Genomic DNA, 13,858 nt, shown 5'->3' with positions numbered 1-13,858 from the left:
TTCCCTAAGAGTCCTCAGGGTAATAATTAGTATCCGGCTCTGTGAATGCGAAGAGGAGAATTTAGAAATCCAAGCGGTTTTTGTGTATCAGAATTAAAAGGAGAACTCTTAAAAAATTAGCTTCTATGCTCCCACTCATTGACCCCCTGATACAGTAGGTCTGTGGATGGGCCCAACCATATTTTGTGTTTGTTTTGTTTGTTTGTTTTTACAGATCCACGGATGATACTTATACTGAGGTAAATTTGAGTATCACTGGACTAAAGAATATTAAGCTCCTCATAGAAGACATGCACTTGGAAACTATATTCTCCCATCTCTCTCCTGTATGCCACCCTTCAAAGATGGTTTTATATGCCTCAGGTTTTAAGGTAGAAATATACTTCAGCCCACCCATCACTCTCTTTGAAACTAATGACATGAGCTCTTTAATTCCCAAAAAATAATTAGCTGCCACCTCTCCCTAGATTTGACAGCATTTCCCTCCACATTAGCACTTCTTGTGCTCTTGAGAGACTACAGAAATACAGTAGCTACCTTCTGTTGAACATTTAATCTTTGTACACATTCTCTCATTTAATCATCCTAACAACTCTAAGAAGATATGTAGCATTATCCTCATTTTGAAGACGAATTAAAAGGGACCTAGAGAGGTTAAACAAGTATATTCAAGATCACACAACTGGTGAAGTCAGAATAAGAAGACAGATCATTTAACTTCAAAATCTAGTGTCTTACCCACTGCACCACATGGTAAAATGACGCCCTGAAGAAAAAATGAAACACTTCCCTACAACTCTCAGGGCTTCCTCTTCCTTCACTGTTAGCAAGAACACAATCTATTGGGCCCCTGGCAGTGTGGTGAAAGAGGACTTAATGGAAAGAAGCCAACATACAGTATTGAAGAAAAGGAAAGAATGGGTGCTTGGCTACACAGATGCAGATGGTCTTCAAAAAAGAAATCAATTTTCAAGAGCAAATGGTTATTAAAGTGTAACCAACCTCAAAAGAATTTGGAGAGGAAAATCGTTATATGTGAACAGATTATGCTCTTTATCTCTCATGCAAATATTTGGCACTGGGAAAGAGGCCAAGTGTAACATCTGTAAACAGTTTGGCACTGTCCATTGCAGTCTCAATCAACAGTACCATGTGAAAGTTTGTCCTGTTGTCGCTCATCTCAATCTTTTAGAAAGATTTTTCTTCAGATGCATGAAACATGTGAGAGGTCAGGTCACAGTGGGAATTTTCTCTCAGGAGGCAAATGTTTCGCATATCCATTGAAACCTATGATATCAGTAAGTAAGGGAGTTAAAATACTGACAGATGGAATAAAGATGGAAAAGAGGGGGCTGGCCCAGTGGCAGAGCAGTTAAGTTCACGTGCTCCACTTCAGCAGCCTGGGGTTGACAGGTTCAGATCCTGGGCGTGGACCATGCACTGCTTGTCAAGCCGTGCTGTGGTGGCATCCCATGTAAAGTAGAGGAAGATGGGCATGGATGTTAGCCCAGGGCCAATCTTCCTCAGCAAAAAAAAAGAGGAGGATTGGCGATGGATGTTAGCTTAGGGCTAATCATCCTCACACACACAAAAAAAGATGGAAAAGAAATATTGCTGAAGCAACTAGCTAAAAAATGAAAAATTTAATCAAACATGTTATTTGACATCATATGCACAATATAGAAATTATTGTCTGGATTTTAAAATATTTCTTTTAAATTAAATTTAAAATAAATCACTCAGTACTATAATCACATCCTTTTATAAAAAAAAAAGAAGAAAGGACAAAATGAACTCAAGATGATTTAAGCCACAATGGTGTATCAATTCATACCTCTTATTGAATAAGTAAAATGAAATGAAGCCAATTAAACCTCTGATGTTATATACATTTTTGTTAACCTTTTATCTAGTTGTTCTGGTGTCTAGTCAAAATAATTATAGTCCAAAAATGTCATGATTTTACAAATTACAAATTTACTTTGACATGCTTTGGTTGATTTTATTTTTTCTTATATGCCCAGAATGATAGTACCTCCCAAAAGTTTAAGCATAACATGGGAAGGTCAGAAGTTGTCTAAGACCTATTAATATGGATGCATGGAGTCTTTGAGTATGATTTCTGGAAGACAGTAAAGGGAAACAGGTATGGATATTTTGAAAGATGACTCCCCAGTTGGTTCTGATGAGCTCGCACATTGGAGGCACTCTGATCTAGTCAGATATCTTTACTTTACAGCTGAGGAAGTGGAAGGACAGACAAGCAAAGTAAAATCAAACAGCATAGTAGTGGCAGAGAGAGGTTTTGATGCAACCAAGTTTCCAGTGTCTGTTTCTACATTCAGGCGGAGATCAGCTTCTCTGACAGATTCCCGGAGCAAAGCTCAGTTCATTCATGGTCAAGGAGCTCTTTGCCCACACACTGTGCTTTGAGAGGAAGTCCCACTTACCCCCAAACATGCCCACGATAAGCCCTTTCTTTGGGCCACCAAATCACTTCTCTGGGGTGAATGCCTTAAAGACTATTGCTGAAATGAAGATATGCTAAGTGTCGGTGAATTGTTTTTATATTAACTCAAAATGGTTTTCCATGTTAACTGAATATTACCCTAAAAATTCACCAAAGAACTGAATTTATAAAAGGTCGAGTAGGCAATGAAACAATGACAAAGGGTCAAACATGTCCGAGTTCAAGTCTCAATTCTGCTTCTTACTAGCTGTGCAGATTGTGAAATTTTCCTGTCTTCTCCAAATGGGGACAAAAATACTCACATTTCAAGTGTTAGAATTACTTTGTAAGATAAAGGAATTTCCAGGCACATGATAATTCATTGTAGTTATTATTCTTTTGGGATTCAAGAAGATATCTTATCCTAACACAGTTATAGTCTTATCTAGGCCTCAAAACTCCTCAAAGTCCATTGTTAGGGATTAATTCTTTTGAATTAAGCATCGTCTTTTCTAGTTATCAAGATTTTTTAAAGCAAAGCCTCCTGATGACTCAATACATTAAGTTTTAAAAAGTCACAACCTTTGTATAAATGCATCTACTTTACATATTTCCCCTATGAGAAGAGCCAAAATAGTATGCACTCTAGAGCCCATGATGGGCCAGTGTCAAGCCACAAGAGAGCAAATGTGGGGAAGAGGATAGAAAGGATAGGAAAAGAGGATGAGAAAGAGATGGGAGGAGCATGGACTGTTGTGGAGGAGGGCATCTCTAGATATTTGCCAGTGGAGGTTTAAAGGCCTGGTGGGAAATAGGGATGGAGGGAAAGACAGAAGAAACAAAGTGTTGAAAATAGTTCTCCAAAAAAGGTTGAATAAGTGCTCAAACAAAACACTCACTCAAAGGAAATGGAGACATTTCAGATTTCTGGAGTATGACAGCATTCTGAGCTTCAAGTCACCCCTAAGAAGTACCTGGCACCCAATATCTAACCTCCTTTACAACTGAAACAGCAAAACTCTATGACAACTGAGGGCAGGAGAACTGTCTTTAAATATGTGACTGTCTCCTCCATGAATGCCCGCCATGTTTAATCTATGTCGCCAGAGCAAAGTCAAGAATCAGTGTGTTTACATTACGAGAGGCAGCTACAGTCATTTCCTCAAAATGTTTCTTGAACCTCTTCTGTGCGCAGAGCAGGAAGGCAGCACATGTGGTGGGTAAGTCTGCAGGCTCTGCAGTTAGACGGCCTGGGTTCAAATCCCAACTCCACCACTTATTATCCTTGTGATCATGAACGCATTCATTAGTCCTCTCATGACTCAGTTTACTCATCTATAAGATAGGAATAATAACTGTATCTACTTCATAGAATTGTTGTGAGGATGAAATAAAATATTACCTACAAGGCTGTAATATTCAGTATATGTTATTATTTCTACATGTGAGGCACAGGGCTAACTGTAGGAGACATTAGAATGAGTAAGATGCAGAGCCTTACTCAATTTGAGTACACCACAGATTCAAGCTTGAGTCTAAGCTGTACCTATCAGTGGGACTTAGACCTGACCGATCAGTTGGTGAGGTGATCCCAGACGTCCATTTGCAGGAAGACCTCAGGAGCTTCCAGCATCAAGGCCTTAGAAATTTTAGGAGAGATGACTTTCTGGGTGCAGTGCTGTATCTGTCATGTGCGCTAATCTTGGCACTCAGCTACCTTTGGAGTCAAATCTGTCCTGTGAATGGAGATGAGGCTGGGCAGTAAATTAAAAGCCCTGGAAGACCCTGGGTTGGAGAGGGATGATATGGGCCACTCAGCAGCAACGGAGTACACCACAAAAATGGGAGAAACAAAATCTCTCCCGTTGCTCTACACACAACTGCACAGCTCAGGCCTGCCCGAGCTACTGCTGACCCCAGGGAGCAGGGTGGATGGGGGCAAGTTATCAGTGTGAGACAACCATACCTAGTAGAAGTGGCAGATTCTACACGACAATTTACTGGACAGTTGATCTGACTTGTTGATCAGCACTCCTGAGACATTTTCTGGGACAATCAGAAATACAAGGAGTAGGAGGAGGCATTTTCTAAAGAGTCGGGTTCCTATGTGAGCTAGTATGGGGCATCAGCCACTGGAATATGGATATTGCTTTAAATGGGACTCCATTTGATTCCACAGACTGGTACTTATGGTCTGGGGTAACTCAGTTTATGTTAAGCAAGAATTTAGTGATTAGAGAGGTTTCAAAATGGAATGTAGCATCGGTAACTGGAGTTAGTCAAGCAGAGCTTGAAGAGCCGCTCACTGGAGATGTACTAGATGGATGACTAGTTTCATGTGTGTGAATAAATGACCTCTTACAATTCTTCCTAACCTTGAAATTCTTGGACTCTCTAAAATTCTCTAGAACTTTAGAGAAATGTTCTTTCTATTCCCAGACTACTTGCTTCTTTTGCAGACATTTTGATGAGTACATTATCAATGTTGTGTATAGATAGTTTGCCTATATTACAATAATGGCCCATTAGGACATGAGATGCTCCTTGGTAGGGACCAGACCTCATTCACCTTTCTGTTCTCAGCAACAAGGACCTCACCTGGAGCTGCGGCTACAGAATTGAATGGAAGTGTCTTGGCTCTTAGATTTTTTTCTTTTAAATTCTTATTTTAATGGTTTTGCAAATTTACTATTTAGTGATGCTCCATGTTATTAGGCTCAGAAAATAGTTTTTGATGGTGGGTGAGATACAAATACCAAAGAAATGGGCAAGTGTTACTTAATACATAAATAAAAATCTTGCCACATCTACGGTTAACTGATCCTTGTACAGTATTTTGCACATACGGGGCAAGAATATATATACATATATTTTTTAATGTAGCTCAAACATTTAGGCTATCTGACATTTATAAGTCACTTTCATTTGGCGTTATGATGGTTATAAGAATTCATTGCGTAACTTGTTCTCTTTCTTTCCTTATCTGTAGCTTCTTTGTGACATGGTATAGTGGACAGAGATTTAAAATGTTAATTATTCCAGGGACACTTTTTGGAAGGAGGAAGGGAAGGGGTAGGCATTTTAGTATTATTCAAAATTTTAAGTTAAAAGCGTGAAGCCCGGGTAATAAAACTTCTGGCATTATCCCACAAGTGCCGGCGTCCTGAAAGATCTGGATCCCCACGGCTCCTCAACTGCTACACAGATCAAATGTCTTTCAAGAAGTTACTTAACCTCCCCAGTCAGTTCCCATATTTACATTGAACTGGGTGGTTGTTAATGCACTTTTTAGTGCTAGAATTTTGTGCTACTTCAGTTTTACCTTTTCTTCTCTACTTTATTTCATTATTTTCTAAAGGCATCAATGACAGAATAAAATTTCTTTTACACTTGTGTTTTTTCTCCTGAATAACAATAATTTGATAGTTCACTGCTTGGAAAAAAAGCAACAAAAGTGAGGAAAACATAAGGAGAAGCAAATGAACAAAGGAGAGACTGAGCGAATGCAGAGGTAGTCCTGCTTGTGAGTATGGTATTTTATCCTTTGGGTTTTAAAGAGAAATTAATCATTTTCTCTTGGAATGCTCATTTCAAACACATGTGAATTGTGACCAAATTTTATCTCCTGCCACTGACTCCACTGGGAAGCTTCTGGCGATAAATCTCTATGTCAGTATACACTGTCTCCTAGAATTGCAAACATGTCGGAATGAAAAAATCTGGGCATACTGGAAATTACCAAGAAAGGTCAGGGTCATGCTGTATGAAACATTTTTTTTTATTCCACTAAAGAGAAATGGCAAGGTTTATGTATGAAATCAGACACTGTTTGGGGGAATATGATGATAGCCACTTAAAGTCCAAGAAGAGAATTGAGCAACTACATTTGAAAATTTTGTATATTTTGGTCATTCTGTTTTTAAATTGAAAGGAAGGGCAAGTGCAAACCTTCATGTGAAATGCTGATATTTTGGGAACATTAGTGGGTACATTATATATTTGAGGGCAGAATGTCTTGTTGGGCGAGAGACCTGGGAACCAAGGGCTCATTCCTTGACTATTTTCCCAAGCAGAGAAAGCTTTATTTGCTGTAAATGGCTGGATGCTAAACTACCATTCAGGGCAAACTTGAGGCTTCTTGAAAAGGACCATTTACTATGATGGCTCTGAGCAGCACGTTATTTATACCTACTTGGCAAATGTTATTAAATAATAGTGATGAACTTCTTCTGATAAGAAAGGGGAAAGGAGGGATATCCATATGAGTGTGCACAGAGGAGTAAACACACTGGAGATTGGTACAAAAAGAGACTATACAGAGATTTGCTCAAGGTCACAGGTGTAACTGGAGAACTCTATCTCATAGAGACAGGGAAAAAATAGTTTAGCTTGACTTTTTGAATTTATTATAGAGTGTTTAAGGCACTAAAAGGTGTAAAGAATAATACAATGATCACTCATGGATCCACCATCTGTTTCTGAAATCGATGTTACTAGTGCAGTTAAAATTGATATGTTAAGTTTTCCCAACCACATTCTCCTCCATGCCCCACAGAGTAACCAATATCCTACACTTGGTGATTGTTTTTTCCATGAATTTCATGTAAATATACATATAATGTATATTATATTATATGTATTATAAATACACATATACAAATATACACATAGATGTGTGTCTTCTTAAATAATTCTTAAGGGCATATTCTTAAACCATATATAATATTCATTGCAAACTTTTAAGCTATACATAAAATTATCATTCCTTAATATTCTTCTGCAACCTAATTTTTAAAAACTTTTTGCTCAATATTGTTTGTGAGAATCCTACATATTCATCCACGTTCCTTTAATTCTTTATTTTTATGTACTGTATTTCATTGTATGCATATACAGCAATTCATGTATCCATTCTCTTAGAGACATTTGGGTTATTGCTAATTTTTTCCCATTGTAAACAATGTTTTGATGAACAGATATTAGTATTTTTTTAGGTTTTATAATATATGCTTAGGAATAGGATTGCTGGGTCTCAGGATATATACATGTACTTTATTAGTATTTGCCAAATTGCTTTCCAAAATATCTGTAGCATTTACATTTACTGTCATTACCAATTTAGTCCTGTTTGCCCATATTCTGGATTTCTTATGGATCTGTTATCACTTTATTTTATTCGAGATGTTGGCTGTGGATTTTTTTGTTTTGCTCTTCTAGTTCCTCTATGTTTTTAAAGGGACTTGGGGACATTTTATAACCAAATTATCCCCGTATTCTTGACTAGAAGCCGTATTCTTGACTAGAAGCTGTAATCTTGACTTTTGCTTTAAATCAAAATTTAAAAAAAGCAAAATTTAAAATTTTTTAAAATTTTGTTTTTGGAAAAGCAAAATTCAAAAAATAGACAGTGATTATATTATTACATATATCAAAAAAGAATAATATAATAAGCATCTCATGATTTTAGAAAACACATATGTAGAAAAAATGTTGCTATAATCAAATCTAGTTTTATTATTTCTACAGAAGCCTAATTTCATAACTCGTCTATTCTTCTAGAAATGTGAGAAATCCACATGGAAGACTTTTTCTATGAGATTAATATTCCCATGGGATAAATAAAATACAAAAATAAGTAAACAGTCATAATTTGAGGGTCTGAAAATCTCCAGTAACTAAATAATTTATCTGTAGAAACTGTATAATTTACACATATATTAAGGTAATAATTATTATTATTTTGTGTGTGTGTGAGGAGATCAGCCTTGTGCTAACATCTGCCAATCCTCCTCTTTTTCTGCTGAGGAAGACTGGCCCTGGGCTAACATCTGTGCCCATCTTCCTCCACTTTATATGGGACACCGCCACAGCATGGCTTGCCAAGCAGTGCGTCGGTGTGCGCCCGGGATCCGAACCGGCGAACCCTGGGCCGCCTCAGCGGATCACGTGCACTTAACCTCTTGTGCCACCAGGCCGGCCCCGGTAATAATTATTTTAAAGAAGTAAGTGTTTATAACTACTTATGCCTGGTATAAAATCGGAAATCAAATATTCCTTAGATGAATGAACAAGTAACTTTTCTTATTATATTTCATTTTTCACTATGGTAAATGCAACAACTATGATTATTTTGTAAATGTGAGGTCACAAATCCAACACTTCAGAAACTTTTTATTTCTTCCTGATATACTGATATTATGCTATACTATTGCCAGACAAAGGATGACACTTTCCATATGATCTCATAGTCAGAGGTTGTAGATATGGATAAGAGAATCAAATGCAATAACATAGCTTTCCATTTAATGGAACTTTTTCCTATAAAAGAGATTTTATTAATTCAATCAAGCACGGACACTAAATAATCCTATATTTGAAAAATCTCATTTTAAAGGTAGCACTAAAGAGTTAAAAAATATGACAACATTTTCTTCTAATCAATTTGTAATTTCTATTAGTCATTCTTATTATTAACTTCTGTTAATATTGTCATTCATTTATTTATTCAGTAAAAGTTAAGGCTTGATTAGTTGTTTTCCTTACCTTACAATAATTATATTTTCTTCTTTTGCAGAATTTCTCACACCATACAAGTCTTCTGCTAAGAATGACTCTCTTTTCCTTTCTTGGAGTGTCAAAGTACACTAACATATTAAAGACTGTAAGAATTTCGCCAGTAAAGAAACTTGTTTATTCTTGTTTAATCCATCATTTTCTGAATTTATTTGACCACAGAATTATCTATTCATGTAACAGCTTGTTAAGCTCTTGCATTGTTTGTGTAGCATGGAACGTAGTTTGGGAAAAGCCGCTTGATTCACAAGCTCTTCTGTAAAAGAATCATGCGTCAATTCAGACACATCTGGGCTTCAGGAATATTTTGGCACCAAAAGACTTTTATAGGATGTCTCTTTACAATAAGAAAGAAATAAGTGCCTGCTGTAATTAATAGAACTTTATTCTTCCAATCTGATATCCTATTTTCTTTTTTATCTAAAAGAAGGAAAATATTTCATAACAAGATCCCATAATTTTACAATAAGACAATATGAAAGATTAATGTAAAAATCTACGGTTATCATTTCCCTAATACGGAGGAAGTATTTTATTATTTCTCAGGCATAAAATTTGTACTGCCTATTTTGAAATACCTTGTGGCGTGGTGGTATATTTATAGAATGACAGGATGGAAAGGAATGGCTAAAATCTCATATTATGTTTGGCTATAATGGCCAAGGGTTAGTTCCAACTGATCATCCATCCAGGTTCAATTACATGGGGCAAGGCTTAGCCTTCACAGGCTATAGCTTTGAATTTTTGAAAAAACAATTAGCATTATGAGACTGAAAATAAAGTGGTAGTACGTGTTAGCAGGTGAGGGGAGCAGTCTGCGGAATTAATTCATTTATTCATTCAGTCATCATATATTCAGTCCCTGATTTCACACATGTCATCATCTTCCACACAAGTAAATAGTCAACCACAAAGCAAAGCGATGCAGTCATATTTCACAGGAACATGAGAGCAACGTCTAACGTGAATGCGAGTGGAGAAGTTGAGACTAGTGTCTAAGGTGAGAGAAGTGCCAACCAGGGCTTTTTTTGCCCTCACTCACCGCCTCATCCTTATCCTGCTCTGCTCTGTATCTCAGAAGGGCTCACCTCAGCAGGCTATTTCCTAGCCTCCTGAGTCAGCTGATCTCCTGGAGGCTCTGGAGAGTGGTTGGCACAGACACAAGGGAAACAAGGAGGCAGGTTATTTTTGTGACTCCTGTTCCTACCAGGCAGGCTCTGCCAAGATTCCAGCTTCCTCCAGCTGAGTCCAGTAATGTCATCCTCTCTTTGTCTCTCAAGCTTAGGAATAGTTTCCTGCTTTCCCTACTCTCAGAGTTGACCTGCTCATGCCTCTTGGACTCTTAAACTCTTCCTTCATATGCAAAGTCAATATCCCGTATTAATTTCCTGTGTTTTAAATACTCAAAGGGGTTTATATCTGTTTTTCTCTTTGGATCCTAACTGATATAGAAGGCTTCCTAAAGCAGGTAAAATCTGAACTAAGTCTTTTAAGGTTAGTAGGTGTTATCCAAGCAAATACGAGAAGTAGAGTATGTGTTCAACTTAATGACAAGAGTCTAAATTGCAGAATGTCAACTCAGCTTCTTAAACCTAGATAGTGTTCAGCATATCATGGTATCCTCATTGTTTTCCCCAAATTCTAGTCTGTGGAGAGCCCAAATAGCCTATTCTAAAGGCAAGTTTCATTAAAAAAAGTAACGGTAGAAATCTGTTTTCAATTCCTCGTTATTCCTTTGGGCAAGATGGAAAATGCAATTTTTTTGATATTAAGCTTGAACCAAATTCACTCTATCTTAATTGTAGATTTCTGTAAGTGTAGGAAGGGAGAAAGAAGGAATTGGTTGGTATATTTTCTTGCTAGTTAATCTCATTAAAGAGGATCTCATTTAATTAAAGGCATTCTAAATATGTTCAACTTTAAAGGGAAAGAGTTTTTCAACAACTTAACCCTTTTCCTCTCAGAAAGCTCTTGGAACTTCTATGAAAGTTGTCCACTTCTTCTCACCAGTGTTCAACTTACCAAGAGATAAGGTGTGGAGACATCAGTAGAACCAGAAAAATTGTCCTGTCGTACATGTTTCCTAAGATAATAGAAAACTCTATCTATCTAATAATACAGATCATATAAGTGTTTCAAGTAGAGCAAATAAATTACCGGAAATAAAGATATTCTGGCACATTTTAAATGAGATTTTAAATAGCCTGCTTCTGACAGAGAACATGTACATCCAACTTACCATGTGCCCAGTTACAGTTCTTTAGGAATAAATTACTCTTGAAAATGTCTTGAAAGTCAGTGCTACTCTATTAAGGAAGCTGTCCTTTCCATCAGAGCTCGCAGAAAGGCAGGATTGCTCTCAGGGGAGACCATGAACTCTGGAACCAAAAGGAATATTGTTTAGAATCATGGCTCCTTCGCTTATTGGATGTGTGATCTTAGGCAAGTTTCTCAGTATCTAGAACTCTTTTTCTTTATTTGTGAAGTGAGAATAATAATGCCTGCCTTTTGGAGTTATTCTGAGGATTACATAATGAAATATGACACACAGTTGATAAGCAATAAATGTTAAGTGAAGTTTGTCAACATGTGATAAATGTTAGCAAGGCCAAGTATGTTTCCTGGGTAAAATGCAAATTAATGAGGAATGACAAACAGTAGTAGCCTGTGTACAACTACATCAGATGAGAGAGTCATCTGTCCATTGATTTATTCATTGATTTATTTATGTATTCATTAATATTTATTAATTATCTACTATATGTTAACAGTATCCTTGGTGCTAGGATTTAAAAATGAACAAGACATAGTCCTTAAGGAGGAAAGAGAGAAATAAAGAAGCCATACAGAAGGATGTACTATAAGTGCATTATAAGAAAATTTAGTTCATTATAAGAAAATGCACTAAAAGCCATGAAAAAATAGCAGAGGGGCAACTAATTGAGTTTGGGGAATGCAGGGAAGGCCTTCCGGAAACGTTTTTCAGGCAGAATTGACCACATAAAGATTAGAGAGAAGAAAATTTCACAGAGAAAAAGCAGAATATTCAAAAGCCCAAAGGTGGGGCAATGAGACACCGTGCTTAATTTTCACGTCAAATGTAACTCTCTTGATAGTTCCTGGAGTAATCTTCCAAATCTTCCCAAACATGCTATTTTTAAAATGATTTTTCCTGGACATATTCTGTTTGCTATATTTTCCTCTGAAAATGAGAACATAAAAAGTATATCCAATAACCGAATGAGATGACCAATACTAAATACAATACCATGCTTAATAGCCACGACAGTGAGAATTCTCTTTATTTAAAAATCACTGCATTGTTGGCAGATACTCAACTTATATTCAATCGTATCCTCATGAGTTCTGTTGTTTGTGCCTACATTTTGCAAACTGGTAGACAAGAAGCCTGATTTGATTCAAAGCTGTGTTTTTTGGCCTGCACAGCTTAAACAAATGGAAATAACATTTAAAATCTAGAAAATTCATGTAAAATATGAGTTTATAATTTTTGTGAAAAGTCAAAAGTTCTGGCAATGCTGAATCCACATTCTTGCATGACCAGACTGGAGGCACTGATGGAGCCTGACCTCTTCAAGCTGGGCACGGGCTAGTTTGCCATTAACAGCACTTAGGGGCTGCAAAGCCTGGACCTTATGACCTGCAAGCTTCACTCATTTGCAAAAATATCTGCCTGGCTGCACGAGGCATTTTATTTTATAACCCTGGCCTAAATGTGTCTAGTTTTATCTGGATTTTTTTTCATCCTTTTTCATCCTTCAATTTACTACCTTGCATTTATCTCTGATGACTTTGTCCTGCTTCTATCAGGCTCTTTCCAGTAAAATGAAGTTATATTTGCTTTTAATAAAGATTAACTCAACCAGTAGGGTAAATAATAAATAGCTTTTATGTTTTAAATGTATTTGTTTTAATGGGTATTTTGCTTATATTAAAAATGCAAAATGAGGCTGAGATTACATATCAGGTAGTGTATGGGCACAAATGGACTTTTTACACAGTGTGAACCTTTTCAGAAGTATCAGGTTGCATGCATCCTAATTTCTTCCAAGATATGTTACTGCTTACCACACACAATGAAAGCCAAGGGTTTGGTTTGGATAAGCAATATCACCTCAAAAATATCTATATATTTTAAGTTAGAAATGGTCTTAGTTTAGATTCAACTGGTTGATGGAATACTTGACTACATGACTCTCCTCACTGTATATTTAAGTACCATTTCTGATATTTAATAATACCTGAATTTTAAGATTTATAAAGCAGATACAAACCATCTGAAACATCAAGTGAAATAAAATTTTAAAACACACAAGGTAAAAAAAAAAAGATAAAAACCTAATTTTCTAATGTAGTATGTTAACATAGTTTTACATATATATGTATATATTTTTTATATATATGTATATATATATGTTTTATATATGTGTATATATATATAAAACTTATAAGGGATGTATAATTAACTTATATATATAGCATATAACTTATATACAGTCATGTGTCACTTAACAATGGGGACACATTCTGAGAAATGCATCATTAGGCGATTTCATCTTTGTGGGAACATCACAAAGTGTACTTACACAAACCTAGATGGTATATCCTACTACTCACCTACGATAAGCTTAGTACCATGCAGGACCACCATTGTATATGTGATCTTTCATTGACTGAAACATCATTACATGGCTCATGACATATAAGTTATAGGTACGTATATATAACTTATAAGTGGTTGTGTGATTGTATTGTCTCATTTGATCTTAACAACCATAGTTGGTGGGGTGGATATTATGATTTTCCTTTAGCCCG

General features: G+C 36.4%; 1 long non-coding RNA gene across 2 annotated transcripts in view; it reads left to right on the top strand.

The window, feature by feature from the left end:
* Positions 1-11,868, top strand: part of LOC147914549 (uncharacterized) — an 82,280-nt gene extending 70,412 nt beyond the window's left edge. For both annotated transcript variants that reach the window (XR_015555274.1, XR_015555273.1), the window contains 4 exons: positions 215-239; positions 5,876-5,972; positions 8,259-8,451; positions 9,024-11,868. This is a non-coding gene — a long non-coding RNA (uncharacterized LOC147914549). The remainder of the gene's footprint in view (positions 1-214; positions 240-5,875; positions 5,973-8,258; positions 8,452-9,023) is intronic.
* Positions 11,869-13,858: the final 1,990 nt, after the last annotated feature.

The sequence above is a fragment of the Ceratotherium simum genome, chromosome 19, assembly GCF_057802395.1.
Source record: "Ceratotherium simum simum isolate JZ-2026a chromosome 19, ASM5780239v1, whole genome shotgun sequence".
NCBI classification, from domain to species: Eukaryota; Metazoa; Chordata; class Mammalia; order Perissodactyla; family Rhinocerotidae; genus Ceratotherium; species Ceratotherium simum.
Note: the sequence above shows the minus strand (reverse complement) of the source record. Positions and strands in the feature narration are given on the sequence as shown.